Here is a 21,436-nt window from a genome sequence, read left to right as displayed (position 1 = left end):
CACAAAGAGAAACTCAAAGTGGATGAAAGATCTAAATGTGAGACAGGAAGCCATCAAAATCCTAGAGGAGAACACAGGCAGCACCCTTCTTGAACTTGGCCAGAGCAACTTCTTGCAAGATACATCCATGAAGGCCAGGGAAACAAGAGCCAAAATGAATCACTGGGACTTCATCAAGATGAGAAGCTTCTGCACAGCAAAAGAAACGCTCAACAAAACTAAAAGACAACCCACAGAATGGGAGAAGATATTTGTAAATGACCCATCAGATAAAGGGCCAGTGTCCAAGATCTCTAAAGAACTTATTCAACTCTACAGCAAAGAAACCAACAATCCAATCATGAAATGGGCAAAAGACCTGAACGGAAATGTCACAGAGGAAGACATAGACATGGCCAACACGCACATGAGACAATGTTCCGCATCACTGGCCATCAGGGAAACACAACTCAAAAGCACAATGAGATCCCACCTCACACCAGTGAGAATGGTGAACATTAAGAAGACATGAAACAACAAATGTTGGAGACGATGTGGAGAAAGGGGAACCCTCCTGCACTGTGGGTGGGAGTGTGACCTGGTGCAGCCACTCTGGAAAACTGTGTGGAGCTTCCTCAAAGAGTTCAAAATAGAGCTGCCCTGCGACCCAGCAATTCCACTGCTGGGGATTTACTCCAAAGATACGGATGCAGTGAAACGCCAGGACACCTGCACCCCGATCATTATAGCGGCAATGTCCACAATAGCCACACTGTGGAAGGAGCCTCGGTGCCCATCGACAGATGAATGGATAAAGAAGATGTGTTCTACCTATGTAATGGAGTATTACTCAGCCAATAGAAATGATAAATACCCACTATTTGCTTCGACGTGGAGGGACCTAGAGGGTATTATGTTGAATGAAATAAGTCAATGGGAGAAGGACAAACATCATATGGTCTCATTCATTTGGGGAATATAAAAATTAGTGACAGGAAATAAAGAGAAAGGAGAGAAAATGAGTGAAAATATCGGTGAGGGTGACAAAACATGAGAGACACCTAACTCTGGGAAATGAACAAGGGGTAGTGGAAGGGGAAGTGGGTGGGGGGTTGGGGTGACTGGGTGATTGGAACTGAGGAGGGCACTTGGTGGGATGAGCACTGGGTGTTATGGTACATGGCACAAACTGAACTCCAATAAACAAAATCTTAAAAAAAAAAAGGGTGAGGGATCCCTGGGCGGCACAGCAGTTTGGCGCCTGCCTTTGGTCCAGGGCGCAACCCTGGAGACCCGGGATCGAGTCCCACATCGGGCTCCTGGCGCATGGAGCCTGCTTCTCCCTCTGCTTGTGTCTCTGCCTCTATCTCTCTCTGTGACTATCATAAATAAATTTAAAAAAAAGGGTGAACCCACAGTGCCTGGCCCTGCATCTCCACAGTGTTGGGAGCAGCGTGGGGGGAGCGGGACACCGGCCACCCGCTCTCCTCCTGCTGCTACTGCGTGGGCTCTGCTTCCTTTCCTCGTGCTGGGCCCGGGGAGCGGGTTCTGGGCCGGCTGCTTCCGAGGAGGGCGGGGGGGGGGGGGCTCGGCTTCATCTCTCTTGCACACCCGCGCTTGTGCTCTCGCTTGGTGTGTGTGTGCGTCTGCCAGCTGCAAGGCCCTGTCGGGAAGACCAGACTGGGGCTCTTGGTCGGCACTGCTGGATGTGGGGACACCTTCCCGAGTAGGCCACAGACGCAGCAGGAACTGTCCTCCCACGTCCTCTGTGGGGCCTGGTCCTTGTTGGGGAGCTGACCGGGTGCCCTCAGGAGACACAGCCACGGCCTTTCCTCCTGCCTCTCCTCTGCCTGTGGGGCCTGAGCCACCCCAGGCCCACAGGCCACATGCCCGCTGCTCTGTGGGGCTGTCAGCTGGCAGGTTTCCTGGGACCTTCCCTTGGTGGCTGTCCTGGAGGCTGAGGAGGACTCCTTTCTAGGCGATGGCCCCCTTCAAATGGCTTGAGTAGGTGGGAGCTGACTCGTCAGTCGTGTGGGGGCAGGTTTGTGGCTCGAGGTGGCCAGAAATGGGTGGGGATGCCCGAATATGTCCGAAGCAGCCCCTGGGAAGCATTGGGTAGCTCTCGTGCGGTCGAAGGAGGTGCAGACACCAGATGGCTGGGAGGAGCGTCGCCAAGGGGGCCCAGAGATCTGCCCCCATAGTTGGGCCGGAGCCTGTTGCTGGAGCTGCTGAGACCCATCCTCAGGGTCCCCAGGATTTGCACACCTGTCCCATGTCCCAGGGCTCTCATGGCATGCACGTGTGTGAGAACCGGTCTCGATGGTCTCGTCGGGGTCTCCTGGTGTGACGAGGTGGGGCATGCACCGTACCCCAGCTACTCGGGAGACTGGGGAGCCATGGACTCCATGGTCCGTCATCTTCTCTGACGTCGTTTTCAGTGTTGTGTTTTGGCCCACTCCGCCTGCCGTGGCAGCGGCTCACCAGCGTCAGAGTGGCGGGCTGGGGCACTGGGCCATGCGGCCGATGGCAGGCCGTCCTCGTGGGTGTCCTCTGCCCATTGCTGCTGGCCTGGGCCCTGGAGCCGGTGCAGCCTGTGTGTTTTCTCTCTCCAGACGCGGCTGCCACAGATTGGCCAGTGAGCTCCATCAGCTGAGGTCCGCGGAGACCAGTGCCCACCCACGAAGTCCCCTCTCCAGTGTTGGTTTGCAATAAATCTGTATTTAAGCACTTAAGCATCTGTGTGTGTCTCTTGCTTCTGAGACTCTTCTCTGCATGTGTGCTTTTCCGGAACTCCAGCCATGAGGTCCCTGACTCACGGACAAAGCAGATGCCAAAGTAGGGGATTCCTCAGTGTCTTCTGAACTGTGTCTGCTCTAACCTGTGGTTTTCAGAAATCTGATGAGCTTTCAAGAAAAAAGAATTGTGGTTTGCAGAGCTGACATGGGTTTCCAGCAGGTTCTGAAAAGCTGAAGTGAGCACAGGATCCCGAAGCTTCAGCCAGAGGACACACCCCCACCACACCCCATGGAGCGAGTCTCGCCCTGCGGTGCTGGGCTCACCCATCTGCCTGCACCCTCCAGGGCACAGCACGTTGGCCGCACCCTAGTCCCGGGGACCGTGCTTGTGGTCAGGCTCTAGCGACGCTTCTCAAGTGAATGGAGGAGGCGTGGTGGCATTAGCGCACAAGTGCCCAGGACCAGAGATTATCTGCCAGGGAGGAAAGGCCCCATCTTTCAACAGTTTGCCCCAAAACGTGTGGGAGGGAGAACAGTCTCCATGTTCTACGTAGAAAGGAAGTGTCCGGGAGGTGGCAGTTGCGGTGTGGAGAGGAGTGTGCCCAGGACTGCCCACCTGAGGACAGACCCACAGCCACCCGCGTCTGCCCCACTGGCAGGGTGGCGCTCCCGTGGGCCTCCCGCTGGCACCTGTCCCAGCTTCGGTGGGTGTGGGGGGTAACACCAACATTTCAGGCTCTGCTCCCCACTCAGCTCAAGCCTCTGGTGCTCTCCCTGGGTGTGATTCTTTTTTATTTTTATTTTGGAACATCAATGGGAAAAATGTTATATCTTTAATTTTTGCTAATATCTAATTGGGATTTAGCCTTCCCATCAGTTAGGAAACATGTGTCAGTTCCTTTTTTTTTCCTTTGTAAATTGACTTTTTATTGGTGTTCAATTTGCCAACATATAGAATAACACCCAGTGCTCACCCCATCAAGTGCCCCCATCAGTGCCCATCACCCAGTCACCCCCAACCCCGCCCACCTCCACTTCCCCCACCCCTAGTTCCTTTCCTGGATGTGATTCTTGAGGGCTGGCTGGCCTCCAGAGGTCAGCTTGTGTGCAGCCCGACAGCTGCCCTGGCCTGCCCTCTGCCGCTGAGCCCAGACACGGGTACGGCCTTGTGTGTTCCCCTTGCCCTGAGGGGACCAGGCCCACGGACACTGGAGCCCAAGCTGGGGGGGCACATGGTGAGTCAGTGTCACCCCGCCTGTCCCGGCAGGCACAGCAGCCTGGTGGGGCTGTCCCGGCTGGGTGGTCTCCCATCTGGCTAGCATGGAGGACGAAACCAGGCCGGGCCTCCCGCCTTCTCTGTCATGCTGCTTCCCACGCTGTGTAGCCAGAGCCGGATGCACTCGGGGACGTTTCGATGCAAACACGGTGTGAGGGCCACAGAGGAAGGGATGACCCTGAGGCTGGAGCTGGACCGCCCACCCCGCATGCTGCTCCAGTGGGGCCTCCCTGCCTCTGCCATCCGTGTGGCACAGGCCTGGTACTGGCAGACGCTCTGCAGGTCGGGGGGTAGGCCCCTGGCGTCATTTGCCATCCTATCCCCAACAGCCCAGGTGCTTCTCCCCGAGGAGGAGTCCTGGTGTGGGTATAGCGCTGGGGCGGCTGGCAGTCTGGGGCAGGCTCTCCTGCAGGGCAGGTGGTTGGGAAGCTGCCCAGGTCGGGGCCATCCTGTGGCCTGGGGCGGGGTCTCCTGGCAGCCCGCAGCAGGGGCCTAGGAGCCCTCCACCATGTGCCTGGCCTGCAGAGGGTCTGGGTTGGCAGGTGCCATGGAGGGGCTGCCAAACAGGAGCTCGTGCTTGAGCTCAAAGGCATAGGAGCCCCGGGGGCCACCTGTCAGCTGTCCGGTGGTCTGGGGGGCCTGGGACAGGAGACCTCAGGCTGGCGGGTCCCCAGTGAAGAGCTCTGCTGCAGAAGCAGCCACAGGGCTGCGGGAGAGTGGCCAGGTGGGGCCCCACACAGCTCTGGGGTCCTCCTTCACCCAGGGTGCTCCGGATCCCTGCCATTTCAACCCCCAGGCAGTTGGGCATCTGGCGAACATGTTGCATGTAAGGTTTGGCGGAAGCCCGCTGTTGCATGTAGGGAGATGGCCTCTGGTGGGGAAGGTGCCAGGACTCGGCCCCGCCTCCTGACTCCCTGCACCCCTGACCTCAGCCTCCCACAGCAGCTGCTGTAAAGTCCAGGGGATACCTGCTGGCTCAGGGCTGCCCTGCGGCCCGGGCGCCCTGTTTCTCTGGCTGGGTGTGTCAGCCCTCTGGGTCACTCATATGTGGAATTTAAGAAATGAAACTGATGGGCATGGGGAAGAGAAGGAAAAATACAATGAGATAAAAACAGAGCAGGAGGCAAACCATAAGAGACGCTTAATCATAGGAAACAAAGTGACAGTCACTGGAGGGGAGGTGGGTGGTGGATCAGGTACCTGGGGGATGGGCATTAAGGAGGGCATGTGAAGTGATGAGCACTAGATGTTATATGCAACTGATGAATCACTACATTCTACCCCAGTCTCATACTACACTATATGTTAACCAACTTGAATTTGAATACAATCTAAAAAAAAGAATGAAAAAAATCACACATTCTTGTGTACAGTGAAGAAAGAACTCTGCATCCAATTAAAAAAGCAGTAATGGGGCACTCGCTATGTGCATCATCAGTTACCAAGAACTTGCTCACCACCATCTTTCAGGTATTAACAAATCACAATTTCTAAGCTTTTTATTAAATCAGGGACTTCCACTTCCTGAGAAGATACATACATACATACATGGTGCAAGCCAAAGCCTCGATCCCAACAACCAGAAAAGATGTGCTCCTGGCGATAGTCAGGAAGCTGTCAGATGACCAGAGCTAGGTAAAGGATCCATGCAGAGGACAGAGAGCGCTTCACTGGGGAGGCTGATGATGGGGCACCATTTTGTCCCCAGGCCACTTGCCGATTCAGGACATCAGCTCCACTGGGATAAGAGGACACCATCACCATACAGTGACACACTGGAAACTCAAGGAGGCCCAAATGCAAGGCTGACATTCCCACAGGACGTGTGCTTTGGGAAGGTGGGAGGTGAAGGGGACGGGACCGAGCGAAGCTTATCGTGGCCTCGCAGTACCTACGGGATGAGCCTCTGCTAGCGAGAACGGGTCTCCCACAAACACAGACCCACCCACGTGGGAGCTTCCAGATGACTAAGCTGCATGGGGCAGAAGAAGACCAAGTATGACACTCCAAATCCCTGAAAGGACTAGCGTAGTGCTTGTGAGGCCTTCCAGTGCTGAGGACAAAGAGCCTGCTTCTGACTAGTGGGTCTCAATCAAAACACAGAGTGTCCACAGGGGAAAAACAGGGAAAAATTACAGGGGCACTGAAGGCCAGCTCAATGCACCAAAGAGAAGAAGGGACTATCGACCAACTAAATAAACCATCTGGCCCTCGATGTTCTTTCATTCACTGTGTTATGCACACATCCAAAGAATTACCAGAAACATACACGGGAAGGAAAATGCAACCAATAATTCAGAATAAAAATAAGCAAAGACCGTGAAGTAAGTAAGATCATGCTGGTAAGAAAAACAGGTAACAAGATGGACAGAACTGGATGCAACAAATGGAGAACTGAATGAGAAAAGTGTAATGCATATGAAGAAATCACATGGATATTCTAGACCTATAAAATAAACTACCTTTCACCAAGCATTCATCGATGGCTTAACAGAAAACTCGGATGGCAAAGGAAAGGACAAGATTGGTGAGTTCTGAGATAGAGCAAACAGACAATACCAAAACTGGAGAGCAAGCAGAAGAAGCAATGAAAAGAACAGAAGACACACGGTCCACAGCAAAAGGCCCATCATACTTGAACTTGAGGTCCCAGGAAAAGAGGGACAGAGATAGAAGCAATATCCAGAGAGAGAACAGCCAAGGATCCCAAACTGCAGAAAGACACCAATTCCCACATTCAAGAGGCAGAATGAAAACACATGTGCGCTTACAGGCACACACAGCACACGCGTGCACATATACACACAGGCACGCATCACACACAGGTCACGTGATCATCAAAATACAGAAAAACAAAAACAAAAAGGAAATCCTAAAAGCAGCTGTGGCTGGGGATGGGGGTTGGGAAGAGACACCCCCTTCAAAAGAACAATAGGTTGTGTAGAAACACAATAGGGGAAAATCAAGTTCTGGCCATTTGAGGTTTGGAGGGAGACTGGAGGAAAAGAGTATATTTGAATCAGATTTTTAAAAAAACCTTTTAGGTAACGTATTGAGTAGTTTGCTAAGTATTCAAAAATTTACAACATGTTATTTAAATTTCACAACTTTCTGAACTAAATATGATTACTTCCTTTTACACATAGAAACTCTAAGCTTCTTGCCAAAGGCCTCACAATTCCCACGTCACAGAACAAAGACACAAGCCCAGAGCTGTCTGAAACGATGGTGATGCTCGCAGTTTGCTACCACAGTGCTTCATCCAAAGAGAAGGAGGCATGAGCATTAGTGGAATGATGTAAGAGTTGTAATATGCAAAGATTAAGGAGCAGAAAATAAAGGGGATGGGGGCCAAGTCAAAGTTGCAGGGGACAGAGAATAGAGCGGTGTAACAAAGTTAAAGTGACAAGTAAACAGGAAAACCGTGAACCACGCTTGCTTGACGCAGTGAGCGAGAGCGATGGAAACACGGCATTTGATCAAATCACACTATTTACTTTTTTTCTCACTCTGCTAACAGCTTAACCATGGATATAATGATACAATACGATTGAATTTTAAAACACGTATGGGGTTTCACTGCATAATCTTAATGAATTCTCAGAAGACAACTCAGTATATCAAGTGGTGAAATCACTAATAGAAAAAATATAAATCTTTTTTTAATAGCTAAATTATACAACAAGAGAATAACTATGACAATTTCATCAACATTGCAATGGATTAAAAAACTACAAAACCATATACTGAAATACAAAAATTCTCAAATTCCCAAATGAGTAACTATGAAAGTTCATGATGCGCAAAATACCAACCGTGAAATTAGCATTTTTTAAATACATAAAAGTAGAGGATAAATCATGGAATAAAGGCTTCATTATTTTAACCTACCTCCAAGCCATAAACATGTAAGAATATGTTGGCAGGAAGAGACTGGAAAAACAGCTCTTACCGGGACCACCCAAGGGAAATAGTCCTGAAGTCACATAGCACGGCCTCAACCATCGGACCTAGGCACCGAACCCGTCACAATACACAAGAGCAGGACACTGCAGGGGGTTCAAGATTCACTCGCACCCTAGTAACTCACGTGAGGAAACGTAAATGCGGCTGGTCCTGATTAACCTGCTCCATCCGAATGACCTGCAGACAGACTGGACAGAGGAGAGGACGGACACAGGGAAAGAGACTTTCAGGTTCCTCAGACCAGTAAAAGAAAAGTCCCAATGACCAAACCTCGTGGGACACGGCCCAGGCACCATCTGGACAGGTGGTTCTGACATTACAGAACATCGGGGCTCAGGAGACGATGGAATCTCCCAAAACCATCCAGTTCAACAAACTCCAATTCAGACTCGCTACGAATGTGACAGCCTAAATCTGTCTTGATGTTACAGATAATCCTGGACACGAATATGAAGTCCCTCCTTGAAGCCCTTTGTTACTCAGAGTTAAGACGTCTGCAGTCCACCATTTGCCCTGACAAGCTGCCCTCTGGGATGCCACTGTGGCCTCTGTCCTTTTCACCTGACCTGCAGCAGGAGGACCGCCAAAGGCTTGCTCCTCTACCCCGCACCCCGTCTCCACACCCGCTGGAGGTGCAGGCGGCAGCTACAGGCCACCCCACCTCTCGAAGGAGTACCTTCAGGCCTGGCCTCTGTCTTTCCTTCTGCAAGTGCTTCCTTCCCCGTCCACACCTCCACCTGGACATCTATCTGAGAGTATTGCCAACCCAACATCTCTCAGTTCCCGAAAGCTGTCTTCTCCACATCACTTAAAGGTACCCGCATGCACTCAGCCCACTTCTTTCCTGATCCCTCCCCCTCTCCCATCCCACAATCCATCTTTCAGGCCGTGCCGTGGGCTCTGCCTTCAGGGTTGACCGTCTGCCTGGCCACTCTTAGCACCCGGTTCCACACCACCATCATCTCTTCCTGGAACCAGATCTTTTCAGCGCTCTCCCTGCTCCAGTGCGTTCCGTCTGCCACAACCTTCTGACTCAGACCATGACCTCCACACACTCTGAGGGCACGTGAAGAATTTTGAAAGACAGCAGTTAGGTCCAGATGGTTTATAGGTGTCGATTCCTGATCCCTGGCTCAGCTAGTCAGTCCTTCCTGTCCCTGAAAGCTGACGGAAGCTCCTGAGGTAGCACCCGATGCCATTTCGCCTTCACCACATCCTACCCCATCACTGCTTTTCTGTCACTTACCAGAACGAAGGCCTCCTCCTTGCTCCTCCTGTACTGTGCTCCAGAGTGAGTGGTAAAAGGCACTGGAACACCACAGAATCCCCTGTTAACCGCAAAGCCTTTCTAAAGTCAAGGCGTCACTAAGCCTGGGACAGAACATCCGGTCTTTCCTTCTTTGCGTTCATTTCCATAAAAAGAGAATGACATCAGACACACGCCACCTAGCCTAAATTCATCTGTCCTGAATTCAGGGACAGTGACGATGGGATCGTGAGAGGGGTGGCGGTTCCTGCTGATAGATCCTGCCTCCTCAATCCCGAAGGATCATCAGGGAAGGACGTCAAGCTGACTGGGAGCCACGCACAAAGAGAACAGGAAAGAAAGGCTGGAGACAGTGGAAACTCAACTCACTGAGGCAGAAAGCTCACGGGAAAGATCTATACTGTCTCTAAGCATGGAATTACCTCAGGTTTTGCTTTAAAAAAAAAGAAGAAAATAATCCTGGGAAATAATTCACACACCCTATCTACAAAGTCACAATGCTGAGTCAGGAGCCAGAGCCCGCCCACTCACACATGCCTCGGTCTCAGTTATGTATTTTCTGTGATATTTCAAGGAGGAAGAGGTGAAAGATGCTACATGAATTTCCAGTAGACCAATTTTAAGTCAGTAAAAGAATCATTTCTCAGAACTGATATATATATATATATATATATATATATATATATATATATACACACACACACACATATATATATATATAAACCACATATATATGTTCAATATTATATAACATAAGATATATCTTTTCTTAAACATTTATTCAAACTTAGAGGAACAGTATCATTAAGTTTTTACACAAAGAATATTGGGTACTATAAATTTTTACTAAGGACATATATCTACCCCCTCATCAGGAAGGTAAGCACCTTCCTGCTTATTCATTCCTAGCATGCCCTTGTTAACATTACATGAACTTCTAAAACAGTGTAATTCATCGACTGTAATGACATACTATAAACATATATAATATACAAACAACATACCTAATAATCATTCAAACGTCATTTCGAAGCCCCACAGCATATCATTTATGTTTACTATTAATTTCCACCAGACTTTACATCACCCTGGTCATAGTATTCATTCATGGGTACATGAACTGAAATTTTATAAACTCTCTCTCCATCTTGCTAAGAGAGGCATCCCAATGGCATTATATTTCATGTTTAAAAATTACCAATCATACTATTAATTTTGCCGTTTATATCAATTGTGCATCAGTACTATTTATAATAACAATTCTTTCTGACCGATTTTCACACTTAGAATACTGTAGCCAAAGACACTAAAACTTTAGAAACCTTACTTCCATGTGTATATATACCAGTCTGTATATGTACACACATACACACAGAAAAATGACAGAATACTTATTAAAACATCTTCCCATTATAAAACCCATAAAATAAAATCTATGGAGGAAATGACAGAGACAGGAGTTCAAGAAGAAAAGCAAATATAATTGTTCTGACAGTGAAAAGAGAGAGCTCAGTCAGGTAAAGTTCAAAGGGATGATAGTGAGCATCAAATTATCATGGTAGTAACGTTCTATTGGATACATATTCAATAGTGAGATACAAAATACTTTTACAAGGTCAACTTTTCCCATACACTTGTAGAAAACCCCATCCTGTACTATTGATACTTGAGATGAAAATGTTTGAGGTCCAACTTAAAAATGGGGAGGGGGTGATAGTTTTGACAAATTATGGAGGGAGATCTTGAGCACTCTGCTGAAGCACAACTAGTGTGATTGCTTGCACAAAGAACACAAGTGTCGCACCACCACCGTCATGGCCCTGCAAGACAGAGTGGCTGCTCAACCTTTCATAGAGCCCTCGTTCCCTCATGCAAGGGTCACAGCCACAGTGGCCCTGCTCAGTGAAGCCAACGTCCCAATGTCTTCCCACTTCAGAATTGGCACCTCTGTATTCCCTCCACCTGGAATGCTCTTTGACATAACCCCTCTCATAATTCAAGATTCTACTCTAAATGCCTCAGAAAGAATGCTCGGACTTTTAGTTTGGTTATGTGTGTATTACGGTACTCTGCATGGTAATATTTTGTGTCATTTCTTACAACTGCATGGGAGTCTACAACTATCTCAAAGAAAAGTCTTTACAAAACCCTCTGGGGCTGCCTTCTGCAACAGATCTATCTGCAATGCTAACCTCTGCCATGACTCCCCCCCACCCCTCGTCACTTCCTTGCCTGTCACCCAACATCATTCCTCCATAGTACCCACTGCTTTCTGAAATTACTGATTGGCTCACTCCTCTATTTCCTGAGACCCCACAAGGAAGTCATCTCCAGAAATACAGAGTCCTTGTCTTGCTCATCACTCTCTCCCAGGACTTAAAATGAGGCTGGGCCTCAGGAAGCTTTCACTAGATGAAAATGCACGAGGCAGAGGTGATACCCAGTGACAGGACAGGAAGACCTGACATCACTCTGCTGTGACATGTTACATACTTAACCTCATGTAGTTCACTCCTTAGGAGAATTCTGGAAGAAAGAGTAATTTTCCATATTTGTAGTTGAGTGAATGGAGCGTAAGAGGTTAAATAACTTGGCCGACGCTGCATCGGCCATCAGGTTGGCCATTAGGAAGTACTGATGAAGTACTTCATCAGGAAGTAATGGTGTTGTTCAAAGTCAGGTACTAGAGATTAATAAGCCTACACAGAGCTTTCCTCACCACAAGCCCCTCACAGGGCTTTCCATTTATTGCCTCAATTGATCCTCACGATAGTCTACATCTGATCACATCAGGGGTTCAGACCACGAAACCAGGCTCGGAGAGTCAAGGAGGTTTGTTCAAGCAAGTACAGCTGCTGTGGAACACAGGGAACTCAGGGGCTGCGACCCCAGCTCCAGCTCCCTCGGAATCCCACGCGTGTACAGACGACAGACAGAGATTTAAAGGAATGCACACAAGGTCACGCAGCTGGATGGACAAAAGGCTGAATTAAGAGTAGGCCAACGACCTATTAGTCAAATGAGCTTTCCAGCCTGGCGTATCGTGCCACTGTCAAACACTTGAAAGTTTACATTTATTGCAGACTTTCAGAGATAAGATCAAGATTTTTATAATGAACATTAGCCATGCTACTGAAAACATAAGTAGACCGAGGTAAGAGACAGCCGACACGGAATACATGTGCTTATGGCCACCGTACACCATGCATACTCACTGCTCCAGAATATGACAAAAATCTAACTGCATGCATGTTGGGCTTTGATCTCTACAGGGTATAATCTTACTTAGGAATATTTAGTATTATTTCATAACATTTTCCTATCTATGGACAAACAGATCATTACAAATCAGGATGAAAACTGTTCATGACTCTGAAAGCTCTACATCTCTAGGGGAAGAAAATGCGTCAGAAACAGAAAAATCTTATACACTGTATGTATCCATGTGCTCTCTGATAAATACAAAAGATTTTCTCACCAAAAGAGCACGACACTTCAATGTACTTGCACAAGGCTCACATATGTCTTAAAATAATGAACAATCAGAAACTGAAGAACAATAGTAAGTTCCAACAAAAATAACAGATACAGCGTGTATCTGACTTTACTTTGTCTCTACCAATACTGGGGGGAACACTCTTTAATGGGGTGGCCGTTTCCCAGTTAACACTGTTCAAACCCGAACAGTAAAACTTTGGTTGAACAGCCAAAGTCAGGTCTCTACCCTAGAGGATCATACAATGTTAATGATAGGAAGTTTTCTATTTTCCTTCCCTCATCGCAGAAATAAAAAGTTGTGAGGAAAACAAAAGTTACTTATGGTATCCAAAACTCAGATAATGCTAGATTTAACATATGTTTATGCTGCATTCTGCAACTAAAACAATTTGCATTGAAAATGTCGAGTAGGTATTTCTCTCTATCACTACAACTATAAACCGGACAGGATAAATCAGACCACTGTAACAGTTCAAGTGGAGAATTTAGGAGCAGAAAAAAGAAAGATTTTCAGCAATATATGACAAGTTCAATTATTTTAGACTTAAATCTGGTAAAAAATGTAATTAAATTTAAAACATGCAATCAATAGCATATATATATATATTTTTTTCCCATATAGCACAAGATGATGAAAGATAAGATAATTTTCCTTATGGAGATTCCGATCTAAGCCCAAATGAAAAGAAAAAAGAAACCTATCTTCATCATGGCAGGTGACTATGTCCTACAAAAAGATCCTTGCATCATACAAAAATGCAACTCCTATAACATAACAGAACTTTAACATGGGGGAAAACGAGGCCTTTTTTTAAAGTAAACTGCTGTTGCAAGGTAACTTTTAATTTGCGCACATAATGTAAATTGCTACGGTCAGCGCACCTTGGGTCACGGAAACAACGGTAGCTGGATCCAGAGGTGCCCCGGCAGTCCGGGTGTTCAGGCAAAGTGCCGTGAACAGTGAGGATCGATGAGCTCCTCAAAGTGTCACGGCCAGATCCTCGGCAGGGTGGCTGGAGAATAATATTCAGAGAGCAAGCACATGCTTAGTGTTACACTTTAAATTGATGCTGACATTTTGGATTGTGAAAAGAAAGTTTTTCCTAAGTAATATAGGAAACAACCCAGCTAACCTTCTGGAGGATATCAGATAATCATGGTAGGTTGTTGTGTAAGAGCTAACTTCTCAGAAATGTGAGCCCATGTGAAATACAAACAAGCAGCCGTTGCAGAGATTTACTATAGTGATCAACATTTTAATTACTTTCTGTTTTCTTAGATGTACAGGACTATTGCGATGAATATTCGCTCCATCTACAAACAAAGCAGTATTTTTAGCCTGGTATTTGCATTTGGTGGCAAAAAACTCCCACAAGGGTACGAATAACCACGAGTCATGTGCTGATTAATCCGAGACTTCTCAAGTCACGCATTAATTAAAGGAATTACTATGATCTTTGCTGGTAACGCTACACATTTGTCACACGGCATGCAGAGAACGACTTATTGGATGGTCAGATTTCAAACAAATCTCCAACCCTGCAAATACAGAGAGGATTTTTTCGAATCACTGCTGATGGTGACTCAATAAAAACCGAGGGCCTAAGTATGAAAACAAACTCCTACCAGAAAATCGCTAGACCAGTCTACACATGTGTGATGATTGACAAATAACTCGAGTGTGCAAAGAAGTGTTCTCCACATAAGAGAAAGGAGGACCACAATGGAAGGTGTGCAATGCAGGCCAAGCCACATCCTCAGCCGGCCCCGGCCCCCCGGCTCCAGGCCCCCCAGCCCCGAAAGGGGCGCGCACACACTGCCGCCCTGCTGCTCCGTATTCCTGCCAATGCCCTACGCTCTGGACATGCAGCCTTACCTCAGAAGCCACGGACTATCTATCAAGTGGGTTAAATTGCTTCATGTTTTCAAGGCGTCTTATAAAGCATTCTCGGGAAAATGTTTTGCTCCGTCATTCCTGACCTTTTAGAAACGGTGCCCCAGCAAGTATTAATATTGATGAAAACCACATGATCTCGGTCATTTACTGCCGACTGACACACACAGGCCCAAGGTAACACAACACAGCTTCCCTGGTTCTTAGAACGTATACATAGACCAAAGTTGAAATACTGAACTTTCTTTTTTCAGAAGAAGATCCTACATTTTTCTGGTTAAAACTGACCCATTGCTTAAACTCTGCCCTTTATTTTTATTTTTTTTATTTTTTATTTTTTTAGTTTCAGAAGCAGAATTTATTTATTTTTTTAAGTTTTTCTTTTTTTTGTTTATAATAAATGTATTTTTTATTGGTGTTCACTTTGCCAACATACAGAATAACACCCAGTGCTCATCCCCTCAAGTGCCCCCCTCAGTGCCCGTCACCCATAAACTCTGCCCTTTAAACATCTCTGATAAAATCGAAGATGTCAAAGAAACCACATAAGACATTTCAGAAAATCAATTTGAAAGGTGTTAATCTCTATATGGGAAATATTTTTCTGCCGCAAAGGAATCTATATGCATCCTTCCTTCCTTAACAAAACAAAGTGAATTTTGTCGCGTTCGGTTCTATAAAAAGAGAAGCCCCACAGCCCTATTCTGAATGTGTCAGCAGGTCTTCTCGTGTAGGGAGTCGAAGGGTACAAGTCTCCTCTTCCAGAAGTGGGCAGGCAGCAGCGCACTTACAAGCCACAGGCCAGAAGAAGAGGATTATTTCCACAACAGGCAAAACTGCCAGGAGGAACAAGCCACGACAACCGCGTGCATATTAAAGCCTTACAGTGGCTCCACAAGACCAAGGGAGCACCGAGAGCTCCCACTCATGCAGTTTAGCTCGAGATTCGGGGAAAGCATTTGACTATGGGGTTTGGAGGATGGAGCATGAACAGTACTTTTGTAAGACTTCTGCAGGTGGGAAAACTGGGCTGTGCTCACATAGCTATCACCCACCAAGACCAAGAAAGCCTCAAACGTTATTTTTAAACACTGGATTCTCACATCCATTCCTTATTTTTCATGCCTGAATTACAGATGTCATGATACCATGAGATACTTTAGGATGCCTACGCATTGCGAAGTAAAAACTTCTACCAGCAGCTGGCTGACCACTAACCCTAGGTCAGAACATGGGCTACTGTATTTATCACTAATCCTGATATGACAATTTACTATAAACTTAATTATTAAAGCTCTCCTAAAACATCAAGAGTCTGACACCATGTGTTTACATCAAAGCCAACAGACATATAAAGGTGAAATCGGAGTATATTAAGTATTACTCCTTTTTCCCCACTGGATAATCAGTATTTGATATTTCAAACACTCAGAATATTTCTCAATGTTTTCTGTCAAAGTATTGTTAATGAAAGGAAAGAGGGAACGAGTTACAGAACTTTAGAACTGAGCTGATGCAAAGAAAATTAGACATTTCTTTGAAATCTCACATTTTTGTAACTGGCTACATAAAATATGGGTTTACTTTAATATAAAAATGACAATCTTCTCCATTCCTCACGTATACACAGTAAAGCAACTACGTTTGGTGGAAACATGAAGCGGAAGATGGGTCAGAGGGAACGAGAGATGGATGCTTTAGCACCAGCTCTCAAGCTTAAACAAGGAAAATAATAAGTTAGGAAAGATTTACACATAGCATTGTTTTCACAGTAAATATTTAGAAATATAAATTAAAGTAGCGTGAAATTGCAGTATCATGATATGGATAAACAACAGATTGTGAGGTCATTAAATTATAATGTAAATCTGTTATCTATAAAATATATGCAATGATGTCTATGATATATGGAGGAGACAGAGCATGCTGCAAAACATCATGATCAACAGATTCTCCTTTATACAAAATCCTATATGTACATTTCTAAATATGCACGAGAACACGTGACCAGTGAGAGACATCAGCAAGAGCTAACAGGAGCTGCCTCTGAGTGACGAGATCTGCAATTCCGTTTACTTTTTGCACTTCTATATACTGATTGCATTTTTAACGATCATTTATCTGAAAAGTTCTTTCCAAAGTAAAATGTCTTTTTTTTTTAAAGAGATTCTGACATGAAATGAGAAAAAAAACAAAGGGCTTTATTTTTAAAGAAGAAAAACTTCTAGCAAGGTCATGTGCTAGTCTACTACCCTGAAGGGACTGTGCACTTTGAAGACTTTGGGAAATGTTCACTGTGCCTACAGAGTAGTCCCATGCTCATTCTGTCATTTCTGCAGTGAGTAGCACCAATAGAAGAGGTATGGAGGGCAGCCCCGGTGGTGCAGCGGTTTAGCGCCGCCTGCAGCCCAGGGCATGATCCTGGAGACCCTGGATCGAGTCCCACGTTGGGCTCTCTGAATGGAGCCTGCTTCTCCCTCTGCCTGTGTCTCTGCCTCTCTCTCTCTCTCTCTCTGTCTCTGTCTCTGTCTCTATGAATAAATAAATAAATAAAAATCTTTAAAAAAATAAAAGAGGTATCGAGAAGAAGTGAAAGGTACTCCACCCTCTGGTACAGAACGTGTTTTCATGTGAGGCTCAGGGACCAGTAGTGGGTTATTCTCGACTATACTGCTCTCAATGACATCAAGCACAAACCCACTAAGAGACTTAGGCGTGCCTCTGCTGTTATGACATTTTGGTCAAAATGGCAAAATGCATCTTAATTACAGTTTTGATAGGTATGTACTTATAGGTGTCATATATTCAACGACCTTTCAGGTTCAGGATATAACTGAGTACACTTAGGACATGTAAAGTTAACAAATTAAAACTCTGATAGACGATAGGAAAGAAAATTCTATCCAGAGTTTCACCGATACCATGAAATTATCATTTTGATGGCCCACATTTATGATGCTCTAAATATATGCACAGTGTAAAGTAGTCAATCTGGATTTCTACAAAAGGACACTGAGCACAAAATGGAAACATAAAGACAGTTCTATGAAATGAATCTCATAAACTATCGACCGAAGAACATTATATGTTTAAACTAAACAGTTTTTGACTCCATGATCATTTATCATACTCAAGATAAAAATAGATAAAAAATAATTGATAATTGATGATTAAGACAAAATTCATATAACACTAGTATTATTCTTTCCAAGTATTCCAAGCAGAAATTCTTATAGGACACAACCAAAAGTATGGGCTATTTACTTGCTGTTATTTTAATAAAAGAACAAAGAAAACTAAGACCTCACAAAATGTTGAAATAGCTATCTATCTACAGACATTGTGAATTTTTAGGAAGACACGCTGAAACATCAATACCATTGCAAACACACATGCATGCGCATAATCTGGTACGATGAACTTGAAAATTAACAAGCTATATTGGAGTTATGAATAATGGTCCTAATTATTCTTTTCCCAAAGTAGTAAACAGAAATACTATGTCAGAGTTTTCTGATCAGTGACAAAGTCATTAATAAATGAAATCAAAATGGCTAGCAATCAATAAAAAACTGTATTTGTGAGGGAAACATTCACTGCTACACTAGGCTTCCATTCCGTATAGGCAACAGATTCATTTTAGTATGTAAAATGCTCTGGGTTGAAGAATGCTTTTGACAAGAAATGATAAAGATTTTTCCCTATCACAGTAACAAAAACATATATTCACGTTGTGTTTTTTGAACTGCTCATCTTCCTAAAAAAATTAAGTAATGAGGAAGGCCATAAGATGGCTAGGAAAACATAAACTGTAAGAAGCAAGAGGTTCATTTCCCTTAAACAAAATTCCCAGAAAGCAGGCAAGAAAAAAAATAAAAGACCTCAACAATTGGAAAAGTTGGGGAAGGAGGGGAAAATCTGAAAGCAAGCAAGATGAAAATAATGAAAATACCAGCTGACATAAACAGGGATAGAATGCAGTCTAATCCCCAGACTCCTGAGCAAGGACATATGCAAAATTAGCACGGGAACACAAAACTACAACAGAAAGATGGTACGCGTAGCACCGGGACCAAGTATTAAACAAAGCATATTGAATTCAGAACTTGCTCATCAAACTGGATTAATTCTCCCTTTTGACGAAATGCATTTTGAGTTCAGGTTACGTCACAGGAATATTTTTATGGAATGACTTTAAAAATGTAGAGAAAGACTCTGATTCCTCTGACTCCCCTTAGTGAAAGAAAATCTTCGAATGCTGCTAAAGTTAATTAAAAACCATGAGGGAGGGATCCCTGGGTGGCGCAGCGGTTTAGCGCCTGCCTTTGGCCCAGGGCGCGATCCTGGAGACCCGGGATCGAGTCCCACATCGGGCTCCCGGTGCATGGAGCCTGCTTCTCCCTCTGCCTGTGTCTCTGTCTCTCTCTCTCTCTGTAACTATCATAAATAAATAAAAATTAAAAAAAAAAACCATGAGGGATCGATGAAATGAGAGATTCAATACAGACTGTGACATTCTGGGCCAAAACTGAAGTGTCATCAAAAAGTAATGGTTTTGGTAGACCCTGGCTAACAAACGAGAAAGGATATCAAACACAAAGACTTTTTTTTGTCAAGAATGGTAACACTGATGAGAGAGAACCTCAAAGTGACATACATACATACCGACAACTGAGTATGTATATTCAGCGTAAAGACTCACCAGAAGCAGGTGTCCATGCCTCTGTGGACAAAAAACAAAACAAAACAAAACAAAACAACTTTGGTTAACAGATCAACACACATATTAAAATCCAGACACTATAAGTTCTGGCACAGAGGCTGAAGCACACATTACATGAGAACACTGTTGCTGTCTCTATCTGGTGAAACACAAAGGAGTGTGAACCTCGTAAATGCAGTTTTGGGTATCAAAGTCCAACTGACTCTTTGTAATGTGCTCTGGCTTTGCAATTCTCAACATAGCAGGTGATAACCTGATATAGAAGCGAATACTACCGTGACTTCGGTTAGCTGCATGTGAGTTGTTTAAATATCAAAAGGTGAAGTACGACAAATTAGGAATAAAACACAAGTTTATGGAAAGGGTGCTTCAAAGAATGAAACCTGGATAAAACTCAAAAGCAGGAATCCTCCCAAGTGATCCTTTGCTACAAAATTAATTCACATTAGTGGAAGGCTTTGCTATGCCCAGTGCTGGGAATGTTTTTGTCCTGTCGGAAACAGTTCACGCAAAATACCGAATTTCCATATTTCACCGTTATGTCCCGTTGTTTTGCTCAGAAAGAGCACCAAATCTCTGTGCTTAATTTAAAATGAATTACAATTTTGCTGGGGGTTTTATTGCTAAGTAATTTGTTTGAACAGTTTAAACCACTTACAATTTTAGTCAACATAAAAATTTGTGGGCAATCATACGGGAAAACTCATAAAACCACAGCTAAATTCCTAGGGATCAAAGTGTTATAGACTGAAATAGCCTTTAACTAACAAATGATCATTATGATTGGATGTCAACTGCATTCCTATATTGTAATTCATTTGCATATGTAAGAAAAAATAGAAAACCATTAGGCCAAGTAAAGGACTAAAAATTGCTTTTAAAGCAGCAACACTATGCAAATCTAAACAGAAATTCCAAACGTCCTGTTATTCTTCTGGGAGTTCAGAGCAAAAGTCGTTCTTACGTAAAAACGGAATTAAGGTTGAGAGCCCACAAGACTTCCTGACGGTGCTTCGTAAGTTAGAAAATGAGCCCATAGATAGGAGATCGTAAAGACGCTTTTCTTCCAACAGAGACGGCTTCCTTACTGCTCACCCAGTTCCTGACCTCTGTCATGAGCTAGTGAACCCCCAGAACAAAGCTGAGAACAAAACCTGGGTTTCGGTACGACTCCACAGTTGAACTCAGAACCAGATTAAAACCAGGGCTTACGAGAGCTTTCCCGCTGTCAGATTCAACCGTGGGTCATCCCTAATCCCGCCCCAGACCAGCGAGAAGACAGCAAGCTCCCATCCTTGCAGGAGTGTGCCGTGGAAGCGTCACAAGCCAGAGACAGAGGGGTTGTGTCCCTCAGAGTGAAGCTACAGGAAATGGTTTCCTTCTTTTCATTTTTTCGTTCTTAAGGAACTTTCATAAAACAGCTCTGAATCATGCAGTCTCCTTTAAAAATGTTCTCCTCATAAGGAAAACAGAAGAAAAATCAACCACCAAAGGTCACACTTGAAAACGCAGAACTTCAGAACTTGTGGAAGAAACACCTGTAAGACCTCTTTCTTTGTACCACTTCATGCAAAGTTTCTCATGAGAAATTTATGTACTGGTTTGTGTTTTATGAATCAGACCTGAATAAAAAGAGAGACTTCTGCCATGAAACTTAAAGGGTAAGAAAATCTCCGTGTGCGTGCCACTCCCAGCATCATGAGTCAGGTTTTTCCCCTCCCCACGCAGACTGTTCCAGAGTCTCACCTCAATCCCCCCTACTGGTCCTTACAGATGCGCTAAAATGGATTACCACTGCAGTGGTTTATCAGTCCTCCTCCGATATCCATAGAAAACTAAAGAAGACCAAGGAGGGTCCTCAAACTCCCATTCCCGACCTGGTGAAAATGGCATTTAAAGTCCTTAACACCCGAGAGGAAGTGGCTGAACTTAAGAGGCAGGCCAGGCTCCAGCAGAAGGTCCAACTCCAGACCCAAGCGTCGGTGGCAGCCCTGCGGCCGGCGGGCTCCGGGAGCCCGCAGAAAGGGGGAACCAACCGAATCCCACCTGGGGCTTGCTTCAGATGTGGCACCGAGGGACAATGGGCCCGTCAATGTCC

This window comes from Canis aureus, unplaced genomic scaffold (genome assembly GCF_053574225.1).
Source record: "Canis aureus isolate CA01 unplaced genomic scaffold, VMU_Caureus_v.1.0 ptg000135l_RagTag, whole genome shotgun sequence".
Classification (NCBI taxonomy): domain Eukaryota; kingdom Metazoa; phylum Chordata; class Mammalia; order Carnivora; family Canidae; genus Canis; species Canis aureus.
The sequence above is the reverse complement of the archived record's forward strand: the minus strand, read 5'-3'. Positions refer to the sequence as shown.